This window comes from Canis lupus, chromosome 13 (assembly GCF_003254725.2).
Source record: "Canis lupus dingo isolate Sandy chromosome 13, ASM325472v2, whole genome shotgun sequence".
Taxonomy (NCBI): domain Eukaryota; kingdom Metazoa; phylum Chordata; class Mammalia; order Carnivora; family Canidae; genus Canis; species Canis lupus.
In genome coordinates, this window is record NC_064255.1 from 47,710,142 (window position 1) to 47,722,834 (window position 12,693).

Consider the following 12,693-nt stretch of genomic DNA (forward strand, 5'->3'; position numbering starts at 1 on the left):
AATGAAAACGAAAATTCTGGTTCTTTGAAAAATTTGAATCACAGAAGTATATTGTGGTTTGCAGACATTGAGAAGAATGCCGCGTAGTACTGGCATTATTCAATAAGGAAGGACTACACTGGTACTAAACACATAGCCCAGTATCCTAAACAACTCTCTAGATTAGATCACATGTCATGAGATATTGGAAATAAATCTGATTTGGGGTTGTCGGCTAGTGGTACTGCTCTACACAAAGGGAGTCTTGAGCAGAAATCTCTATGCATTCAAAGAGACACCAAAGAATGAGGGAAGTGTAGGTATAGAATCAATTTGTAAATCTAAGCATGTGTTCATGCATTTCTTAAAATCTGAGGAGTATTGGAGTATTGTTATTCATATTGTTCTTCTCACAGATCTGACTCAGGTCATACAACCCCCATGTGTTCTTTCCTGGCCACTCCAAACCTCTCTGAATTCATAGTACCTACTATCTAACCCAGAAATCTCCAACTTCCTCTGTTCAAAGGCTCTTAAGTGTCTCCCTTTTTTCTTCATGGTGTCCATTGACCAAAAGACATACCTAATAGTCTTCATCATTTAGTAGTTATGTCCAAACAACTCAATAAATCACATTCTGGCAACTTAGCAGCTGTTTGGATGAAATAGTGCCTGTGAATTAAAAGAAAACAGCTATTTACAATTTTATTCTAATATAATTATAATTACTTACTAATGGATGTATGTGCCTATAGGGCACTGCACAACTTCTCAAATTTAGAAATCAGATTAGACACCACCACCCTCCTTGCCTATTCCACATAGTTTTTTGTACAGTACTTGCATATTTATCACAATAACTGCCAAGAATCCAGCTTTGCAAAGATCCAAGATTAAAGCAATGTAGCATGACCTAATGTCAAAACTATGAACTAATAGTAGCTCACATGGCAGATGATGAGCATTACTGTTTTGTTTTGTTTTTTTATAAAAAAAAATCCCATAGTGCCCCTGTAAATTTACTGTGGTACCCTGGGGTGCCTCATCATACAGTTTTGGGATCTCAGACCTAATCTCCTGGCTGCCCAAAATTTGGTCATAAGCCATCAGTGTTGGCATCAGCAAAGAACTCATTCCCACCCCCCCGCCCAGATTACTGAATCAGAATATGCATTTAAAAAAAAAAAAAGTTGGGACTCCTGGGTGGCTCAGCGGTTGAGCATCCGCCTTCGGCCCAGGGCCTAATCCTGGAGACCTGCGATCGAGTCCCACATCGGGCTCCCTGTATGGAGCCTGCTTTTCTCTCTGCTTGTGTCTCTGCCTCTCTCTCTCTCTTTCTCTGTGTGTGTGTGTGTGTGTGTGTGTGTGTGTGTGTCTCATGAATAAATAAATGGAATCTTTTTAAAAAAAAAGAAAAAAAGAAAAAAGAAAAAAGAATGCGCACTTCAACAAGATGCCTAAGAGATTTGTATGCAGTAAAAGCTTGAGAAGCACAGTTATAAACCATTATTTGTCGCCAGATCTTATCCTATGGTTGTGGGATGTCTTCTATTTTGCATATTTTTTAGTTCTTGCACTATTATTTAATCTTTTCTGCACAACCTTCCCAAGCGGACAGTTAGTTGAATGGAGGACAGAGATATCATTATGTTTTTATGTCTTGTGGTTCCCCCAGTGTCCAGCACAGTACGTTGTATGGAGGAAGAGGCTCAAATATCTGCTGAATGACTGGATTCAATCTCTAGGTTTCCCAGACATCCTGGGTAGAGTCCACCTGTGTAGGAAAATTGTTGATGAAGCCAGATCCAATGATACTAATAACATTCTTAGTAGGTTTGTTTATTTATTTATTTATTTATTTATTTATTTATTTATTTTATTATTATTATTATTATTATTACTATTTTCATTCTTAGGTTTAAAAAGAACATGGCATTTTAAAGATCTTGGGCCTCATATGTTAGTTCTTCAAAAATGGACACATCCCATTATTTGAGTCATGGTGAGGAGAGAATTATATCTTACTATTCAGCTTGATAAGGAATATAGTTATGTTGTAGAGATATGTAGCCCAACACTACAGTGACATGACTATATAAAAATGAAGACTGAGTAAAAGTAGTCAGAAGTTAGGTAGGCTACATTTCCTAAAAACATAATACACTAAGTATTCCAAAATAATGCTGCCATTTATTAATTGCACTCGTGAATCATTTGAATGCCAAGATCTGCATGTGTGCAAAATGCCATGGAAATTGGATTTAATTCTGTTTGAAACAGCTGTCTCTACTACAGCCAGTCTGAATGTAGCAAGTTCTTGGGAACAAATTTGAGAGAGAAAGAAAGCGGAAAGGAGTCTGCTTTGTCAGAAGGTTCAGGTTTGTCTCAATGCCGCGAGGTACTCTCTACTTATTTAACCATTAGAGATATTTCTCCCATCGGACAATCCTTTGCTTCAGTGAGATGAAGCATCATGCTAGCAGATGCAAGGTCAGTCTGTGATTTCTCTGCAGCCACTCAAGTTGATCTCATACCCGTGAACCACTTTTCTCACCCTAATCAACCACCTCCTACGTGTAGGATGGGAGAGAGGGGAACTCAGATGGGAGTATGGAAGAATGGAATCTTATAGACGAATAGATAAAAAATTCATAAACATCCACTCCTTAGCAAGTACTCTTGGCTTAAACTCTGTGACATGTCCCAACTCTCTTTGTCCCATGACCTCCACCACTACCATCATCTCTCAGCTGGATTGCTGCAGCATATCTAGTGCCTTTGCTTCATTCTTACCCATTAATACAGCCCATCTCCACTCAGCACCTTGAGTCATCTCTAAAAACAAAACAAGGCAAAAATGCATCACGTACTCACTTGACTAAAACTGTTCAATGGGTCAAATTGCTCATGACTACTAGAATAAAACCTAAACCCCTCCTACAGCCAGCCATACCTTACAGAACCTGGCCACTTTCCACTATTCAGACTTCATTGCATTTCACTTTCCTTGCCATTCACTATGCTCCAGCCACACTGATCACACTTATCCTAGAATAGTCCACTATTTGGGACCTTGCTCTAGCTACTCTTATTGCTTAAAATGCTCTTACCTGAGACCTTGGGGGGAATAACTCTCATCATTCAGGACTCTGAAAAGAAGCAACCTCATCAGAGAAGTTATCTTCATACCCATCCCGTATAAATAGTTGATCCCAACAACATACATCTGTCTATATATCATTACCCTATTTCATTTTCGTAAATACTTATTATCCCATCTGAATGGGATCTCCTATTGTTTATTAATTAATATGTCTGCTTTACAAATTATGCTGTCATAAACATGAATGCTCAAATGGGATCAGGATCTTATCTGTTTTGTTCACTCCCACATTCCTTGAGAAGAACCTGACATAATAGGCACATGCTTGTAAAGTCTTTAGAAATGATTTATTCCTCCTCTCTTGTTTCTAAGAATAATTGAGATCCAGAAAAACCATTGGCTTGTTCTGCATCATATGGAAAGTTAGTGCAAAGCCAAAACTCGGACTCAGTCTTGGAGTTTCTGGTCCACCTCTACTTCTGTTATACCCCCTGGTTGTTCATTCAAAGATAACATAACCTCATCCAGGTAGTTTTAAACAATTGTTCAAAAGAAGTTCAGGTAACTGAGTCAGGAATGCCCCATCTTTGGATATGAAAAATGGTCTGTGAAGTTCATCATCCAAACCCTTCTCTGCAAAGACCTCTTTACTTTGCCATACTTCCTTGGGGTATTAACATACAAGTTGGTTTAGACTTCAAGGTGGAAGGCTTTTCTCTTTTTGTTTTTTCGTTTCTTCTTCCATTATTAAAATAAATCTGTTGACGAAATTAACATATCAGATGGAACAACACAACTAGAAATAACTTAGATCTCTGAAGATAATTTATTCATTAGATTAGAACTTTTAAATACAGGCAAAAGAGAAAATAACTATTATTAAAATGTTCCAACCAAATTGCTGCTTATCTTACACTATGCTAATTAGTAACAGCACCCAAAATTCACTCTTCCACAACTATCAGAGAAAATTGGAGATTGGAGAAAAGCTGTGGTAGGGGGGTGAAAGGCAGGGGGTGGGGTGCTACTAGTTATTAGAAAGGCTGAATAATAGCCATTAAGGTTTGAGTTCAAATTCCATCCTTAGGATTTGTGCCCAGATTCTTAATACTTCTTTTCTCTGCCTACCATGCTGAGGGCAAATCTTTCATATGTGCATTTAGATTTCAAACAGGATTAAATCCCCTTCTATCTATTTTCTGCACAGCAGACAGAATGATCCTAACAAAGCTCAAGTCATATTAGGTCATGTTTCCACTTACGACCCTTCCATGTCTCCTGTTGCTCTTAGGAGAAAAATGCAAACTCCTTAATGTGAACTACTGGTCCCATTATAGTCATACACCTGCTATACAAATTTTTTCTTTCCCCTCTATTCTCTACCTCAGCCATATTGAATTATAGTCAGTGTTTTGCCTGAGAGCCTTTATAGATGCCTGACCCCTTTGCTGGGATGTACACTTTTCTTTTAAATTTTGGAAGTATTACACAATAGTATATTCTAGGGACTGAATTGTGTCCTCTTCAAATCTATTTATTGAAATTCTAATCCCACAATGTGACTGTATGTGGAAATGGGGCCTTTAGGAGATAATTAAGGTTAAGTGAGGTCATAAGCATATGGTCCTAATCTGATCGGATTAGTGTTCTTCTAAGAAGAGAAACTTGATAACTCACTCTCTTTTCTTCTCTTTCTCTCTCTATTTTCCATACTGTGCACAAATAAGTGATCATTGAACATACAGCAAGATAAATGGTGTCTACCTACAAGCTAAGGGAAGCAGCCCCCAAATTAAACCTACCTTGCTGGCATCTTGATCCTGGACTTCTGGTCTCTAGAACTGTGAGAAAAAGATTTCTGTTGTTTAAGCCTCTCAGTTTGTGTTATGTTTGTTGTTTGCAGCCTGAGTTGACTAATATCTATAGTATTAAAATACAGTGATGTAAAAAAAAAAATAGCAACAACAACAATAAGGTACTTTGTGTGTTCCAGGCATTGTGTTAGTCATTTTATATGGATTACCTCACATAATCTTCAAGACAATTCATTGCATAGCTTGTAGCTATTATTGGCTTCATTTTATAGATGAAATAACTGAAGTTCAGAGAGATCATATCTTTCTTTTACAAATGATAGACCTGAAGTCAATAAAGGTTAAGTAATGTACACAAGTCACACAGCAGACTTGAGGTGTATCACGGAGCAAGGATTATGACTTGGCTTTATCTGACTTCGTGCCCTTTGCATCTAATTGCTACATGACTCAGTGTCTGCCCTAATGAGGATTAAAGCCATAATGTCCCATGAGGGACTGCTGAAGGATTTTAGAATATTTTGTATAGACATATATGTGGTAACTGCCTCAAGTATCTAAAGGATTATAAAAGGACTAGATTTCTTTTCCAAAAACTTAAGGAAGAGCATCTGAATCCATGACAGGAAGAGTCATAAAATTGCTTTCAGCCCACTGTACCAGATAATTTTCTAACAGTCCATATACAGAATGGGTTGTCTGGAGACCTGGGTCTCTTTTCATGAGTGGGATCAAGAAGGAACCAGCAATTAATTCAAAGGCAGTATGGAGGTGACCAGACAGCAGATGGTGGTTGAAAACAGATGAACTCTGAGCTCCATCCAGCTCCAGGAATAAATGGCACTTGGTTTGGACTGTTCATGACCTTATTGTTGGTACAACCATTTGAGTTGGCAAAACACATGGTCCTAAACCAGCCAGACCTGTTTGGTGAAGATACGGTTGCATTTTTCTGCTACTATTATAGCCAGCCTTCCTCTTACTGAATGCCTGAGGGGAGGTACAATGAAGATCCTATTCTTATCTGGGGATGAGTAATTCCACTTGTGGTAAAGGCCCTCCCAGGTTCCCATTCTTACATTCCCCCTTTCCCTCACTTTCTAAAGCCTGACTGGGATGGTGAGATACAACAAGGCTCAGGAGAGGAAAGTTACACTCCCTAGTTTCCATCTCATAAGCAAAAGCACAATGACATTATTTTATAAAAGGAAGTGTTATATTTTATAAAAAGAAGTTTCAGTTTAAAAACTATTGGGGAAGGGGCACCTGGGTAGCGCAGGGGTTGAGCACTGGACTTCAGCTCAGGTCGTGATCTCAGGGTCCTGGGATCAAGTCCCACATCAGGCTCCCTGCATGTTGCCTGCTACTCCCTCTGCCTGTGTCTCTGCCTTTCTCTCGTTTCTCATGTATAAATGAATAGAATCTTAAAAAAAAAAAAAAAAAAAAAAAAAAACTATTGGGGAAGAGCAAAGGGAAATAAATATTTCTGGCTTCCTATAGTTCAGTTTGCCAAGTTGGCAGCAGATTTATTCTTTTTCTGCAATTGTTTTACTTTTTCACTGTTTTCCCCACACTTAGTCATACAAACCATCAAGTTCTTACTCTCCCAATAAGTAACACTGGATGCTTTCTTTTCACTTTAGATTGATCAGTTCAGCTACTTTATATTTCACCTTAAAACAATAAATAAATGTCTCGAGTGCCTACTCTGAGCCAAGATCTATGCCAGACTTTGTGATACATCAGTGAGCAAACCGTGGCCTCCACCCTGGAGGAAAACCTTATGGGACTCTTTGGGTTGCAAAGAAAAAAAAAGATAATTCATTGACTCACATATTCAAACTCAGAAATGGCTGAAACAACAGGAATCAGAGCCTTGAGCACTTTCAAGATGTTCTCTTCCCATCTATTATCTCAGCTCATTTTCTGTTTTGGCAACTCTTCCTATGAAGTTGATACAAAAAGAATCAGAACTCCAAGAACTCAAGGTTCTACCTTCCCGAATTCACTGGCCAAGAGAAGTCTCCTCCACACAGTTGTAGACTTAAAAATCCTGGGAAAGAACTTCACTGGCCCAGCATGGGTCACATGCCGCCAGTCACTGTGGCCACAGGGGCAGGGCCAGCTTCATTTTTTTTTTTTTTTTTTTAAACATCAGCTTTACTAAGGTATAATTGATATACAAAGAACTGCATGTATTTAATGTATACAGTTTGATGACTTTGGACATCACCTACCATTTGTATCTCATATTAGAGTAGAAGGATATGCCAGGGGAGAGAGAGGAATAGTTTCTCAAAAAGATGGAAGTGCTGGGGATCCCTGGGTGGCTCAGTGGTTTGGCGCCTGCCTTTGGCCTAGGGCGCAGTCCTGGAGACCCGGGATCGAGTCCCACGTAGGGCTCCCGGCATGGAGCCTGCTTCTCCCTCTGCCTGAGTCTCTGCCGATCTCTCTCTCTCTCTTACTCTCTCTAAGTCTATCATGAATACATAAATCTTTAAAAAAAAAAAAAGATGGAGGCGCTATTCCCTGAATAAAGATTGGCTACTAAGTGGATGAAAGACCAAAACATACTTTAAGGAGCTTACTAGCTGATAGGAAAGGCAGTCATGCAAGCAAGTAATAACAATGCAATGTTATACATGCTTTAATGGAAGTACGTTCAAGAGTAAGGTGGAGGATCATCAAAGCATGAGAAAGCAATTAATTCTGCCCGGTGGTTTAGGTAAAACTATAACAAGAGGTGACAAGTTCATGGACAAATGAAAAAAGATATGAAAATAGGCTGAAATCAGGTTGTGCTAGGCCTCGTGTACTAAGTTGAGTTTAGACAAACTTCAGTGGGTTACAGGATGGGACTTTAGAATTTTATTCAGGGGAGCTGTGTCATACTACCCTCACACTGAGACACAAAGGCCCTCCACTGGAACACTACACTTTATGAGCACAGCTCTAGCCCTCTTTTAGACACACCAATCTCTTCAAGGCAAGGAGTTTACAGTTCACATCCAATGGGATGTGTCCACCCAGAGCCTGTACTCATCACTCCTACTTCTAGATCACAGTCTGGTGTTCAGGAACTAAAATTCTCTGTTCAAAGTATCCCAAGCCTGCTTTTAGGATTTGGAAGTTGTGCAGGCCTCCATAGATCCATTCTCTAGGCCTTAGATGTAGTTGTTATGAATGTGAGAAAGAGCTTAAACATGGAACCTGGGCTGTTTACAGGTATGTACGTGAGGCCCTTCATAGTAGGATAGAGCATTGGGGTAGAAAAGGAGGGGTTTGGGGAATGGGTTGAAAAACCCATTTTAATTCTTCTTTGAGGACCTGGAAATGTCAGAGGTGGGCCTGAGTTATGCACTATCAGGTCAGCCAGAAAACTGTGGGGAATTTTAATGGAAAAGAGTGGAAGCAGAGAGGAGCAAATGATTGAGAAAAATTTCTGAAGTAGGCCTTACAGGATTCAATAACCACAGTTAGAGTGAGGCATGAGAACAAAAAAGAATGAATAAAGGCTCCAGTTTGCAGCTTGGGTGATTGTAATGTCATAACAAAATGGACAATAAAGGAAGAGAAACAGGAGTATAGATAATATTATGATAAAAATTATTTTCTTGTGTTTTCACTATACATGTGAATTACTAATGTCCCTTTGGAGAGATAGTAATAATCAATATCCCCTTTGGGGAAGGAAATAATAAAAATCAATAAAATAAAGAAGAGAAAAATAGAGACAATCAATTGAAACCAAAAGCTGATTGAAAAGATCAACAAAATTGGCAAGCTTTTAGCTTGGATTTACCAAGAGAGAAGAAAGAAGACTCAAATAACTAGAATCATAAATGAAAGAGGGAATATTACTACCAACCTTATAAGATAAAAAGCATTATAAAGGAATACTATGAGCAATTGTATACCAGTAATTAGATAACTCAGATGATATGGACAAATTCCTAGAAAGACACAAAGTCCTGAAGCTGACCTAAGAAGAAATAGACAATCTGAATAGACTGATAACAAGTAAAGAGATTCAATTAATAATCAAAAACTACCCACAAAGGAAATCCCAGGCCCAGATGGCTTCACTGCTGAATTCTCCAAACATTAAAGAATATCGAGTACCAATTCTTTATAAACCTTCACAAAATAGAAAAGGAGAGAACTCTTCTGTTATGGTTTTTTTAATGTGTCAAATTGACTGTGCCACAGGGTGCCCAGATAAACATTATTTCTGTGTGTGTCTGTGAGGATGTTTCAGGATGAGATTAGCATTTAAATTGATGGACTCAGTAAAGAGATGGCTCTCCCCAATGTGGGTGGGCATCATTCAATCCTTTGGGGGTGAGTAGAACAAAAGGCAGAGAAAGAAGGAATTCATTCCTTCTTCTTCCTGCCTACCTACCTCATTATTGATAAAATAAAAAACAAAATCCATATGATTCTTTTAATAAACACAAAATTTGGCAAAATCCAACACTTGTTCATTCTATAAACACACACACACACACACACACACACATCTAGGAATAGCAAGGAGCTTCCTCAACCTGGCAAAGGGCATCTACAAAAAATCCACAGCTAACATGATACTTAATGATGAAAGATGCTTTCCCGTAAGGTTAGGACTGGACATTTTTCCTCTATGATTAGGAAAAGACAAGGGTGTCCACCCTCACCACCTCTATTCAGTGTGTCCTGGAGGTTCTAGCCTGGGGAATTAAGTAAGAAAAATAAATGATGGCATGATCCTGTGTAAAGGAAATCTTAAATAATTCAATAAAATGATCAGAACTAATAAATGAATTCAATAAGCTTGCAGAATGCAAGATGAATATACAAAATTAAATTATATTTTTATATGCTTTTAACTAACAATCCAGAAATGAAATTAAGAAAACAATATAACTAACAACAGCATCAAAAAAAATTAAGATAAATTTGACAGAATTATTGCAAAATTAACACTCTGAAAACTACAAAGTATTATTGAAAGAAAAAAAAAGATCTAAATAAATGGAAAAGCATCCCATATTCATGAATTGGAAAATTTAACATTGTTAAGATGGCAATGCTCCCCAAACTGATCTACAGATGCAACATAATCCCCATCAGAACTCCAGCTGACTTCTTTTTGGAAATCAATAAGCTGATTCTAAAATTCACATGGAATTGCAAGGGATCAAGAATAACCAAACAATTTTGAAAAAGAACAAAAACAGAAGACTCAAATTTCCCAATTTCAAAACCTACCGCAAAGTAATGGTAATCAATACAAATTGTAGTAGTAGTACTAGCACAAAGATGTACATATAGACCATGGAAGAGAACTAGAAGTCCAAAAATGAACCATTGTCACAGTCAACTCATTTTGGACAAGGGTCCCAAAACCATCTAATAGGAAAAGAATAATTTTTTTAAGGAAAAGCTGAATATCTACATGCAAAAAAAAATGAAGTTGGATCCTTACCTCACATGAGGCATAAAATTAAAATGCAAAAAAGCCTCAAATAATAGACTAAAACTTTTAGAAGAAAATATTAGGGTAAGTCTTCATGACCTCAGATTTGGCAATGGGTTCTTAGATATGACACTGAAAACACAAGCAAAAAAAGAAAAAACACAGATAAATTAGACCTCATCAAAATTTTAAAATTTTGTGCTTCAAAGAATATTATCAAGAAAATGAAAAGACAACCCACAGAATGGGAAAAAAAGATTTGGAAATCAAATACCTGATGAGGGACATGTATCTATATATAAAGAGCTCACACAACTCAATAGGAACAAGACAGATAACCCAAATTAAAAATGGGAAAATGAACTGAATAAATATTTCTCCAAATAAGATGGATATACAAATAGCCGAAAGCATATGCAGATGCTTGGCATCATTAGTCATCAGGGAAATGCAAATCAAGCCTGCAATGAGATACGACTTCACACCATTAGGATTGCTAGAATTAAAGTCAGATAAGAACGAGTGTTGTTGAAAATGTGGAGAAACCAGAACCCTCATACACTGCTAGTGGGAATGTAAAATGGCGCAGCCACTTTGGGAAACAGTTGTAAACTTCCCCAAATGGTTAAATGTAGATTTAACACAAGACCCAGCAATTCCTTTTTTTTTTTTTAAGATTTTATTTATTTATTCATGAGAGACACAGAGACAGAGAGAAGCAGAAACACAGGCAGAGGGAGAAGCAGGCTCAATGCAGGGAGCCTGACGTGGGACTCGATCCTTGGTACTCCAGGATCACACCCAAGGCCGAAGGCGGCGCTAAACCTCTGAGCCACCCAGGCTGCCCAAGACCCAGCAATTCCACTCGTAAGCATATACATAAAAGAAATAAAAACCTATGTCCCTATAAACTTGTACACAAATATTTGTAGTCAAAAGGCGAAAACGCCCCAAATGTCCAACAAATATATAAATAAACAAAATGTGTTTTGCCATCTACACAATGGAATATTATTCACATATTCATAAGAAGGAATGGAGCACTGACACATGCTACAATAAAGATGAACCCCAAAAACTTTATGCCAGGTGAAAGAAGCTTGACACAACAGACCACATATTACGTGATTTCATTTAGATGAAACGACCAAGTCTAAAAGGACAGAAAGTAGATTAGCAGTTGCTTAGGGCTAGAGGGGATGGAAGGACAGGGAGGTCATTGCTGAAGTGTATAGGATTTCTTTAAAGGTGATAGAACGCTCTAAAATTAACTGTGCTGCTAGTTGCTCCTATCAGTGCATATACTAAAAACCATTCTACTATGTTCTTTAAATGGGTGAAATGTCTGATATGTGGATTAAATCTCAACAGAGCCTTAAAATGTTTTTTAAAGGCAGTTTGAGGGAAAGGAAAACAAGCAAAGATGCCAAAGTTGTAAGTTACTCTGCAACCAAGTATACAAATGATATTTAGGTATCAAACTTCACAACTTCTCAAAAATTTAAAAATGTAAGGAGTTCTCTCCAGTCCAACTGCCTAGAGGGAGGTAACCCCCATTCCCTGGCCTCATGTTTCCACATGGGGACTTCTTGCAGTGTAACAGTCCTGGCCTGTCTGAACCCCCTCTCCCAACACAGGAGCAATTTACCTGATTGGTGAATTTGAAAATGGAACTGAGCATCCTGTGTCTCGTGTAGCTGGGCCTGCCCACAGAGAGGCATTTAGCAAGCTTCTTGTGCCAGTCTTTGCCCCTGCTCTTGTGGCTGGGAGCGGAGTTCTTTCAGTTCAGGGGAGAAGATGTAGAGAAACCAGGTGACTGCACAATGGGGTGGCTTTATTTATTTATTTATTTTATTTTATTATTTTTTTTAATAGGATAGTTTTAAAGCATGTCTGCAAGTTCTTCAACATTCTTTCCATCAAGAGGTGGAGTGTATATCCCCATCTTTTGAACTAGCTGGGATTTTGTGATTGCCTTAATAAGTAGAAAGTTGTAGAAGGGGAGCAGTGTAATTTTGAGTTAAAAAAGCCACGTGGCTCTTGTTGGTCTCTCTTAAGACACTCACATTGGGACGCTTCAGTCACCAGGAAAGAAGTCCAGGTACCCGGAGGTGACCATGAGGTGAGAGTGTATGGGAACAGGGGAGAGATGCTGTTCCAGCCTAGGTGCTAGACCTGCGAATGAATGCTCCTACTCCCTGCCACCACCTGACTCCGACCACATGAGGTACCCTCCTAAAAGTCACTGGGTGGAGTCCAGCCAGTTCCCACATCATGAGCAAATTAGTGGTTAGTATTATTCTAAGTCACTCATTAGGGGTGATTTATTAAATATCAAA

General features: G+C 38.4%; 1 long non-coding RNA gene across 1 annotated transcript; it reads right to left on the reverse strand.

The window, feature by feature from the left end:
- Nucleotides 1–2,771: 2,771 nt before the first annotated feature.
- Nucleotides 2,772–6,852, reverse strand: LOC112652321 (uncharacterized). The gene is made up of 5 exons (XR_003131366.3): nucleotides 6,730–6,852; nucleotides 4,885–4,923; nucleotides 3,765–3,840; nucleotides 3,090–3,128; nucleotides 2,772–2,814 (listed from the first exon to the last, which is right to left on the reverse strand). It is a non-coding gene; the product is annotated as an uncharacterized LOC112652321 (long non-coding RNA).
- Nucleotides 6,853–12,693: the final 5,841 nt, after the last annotated feature.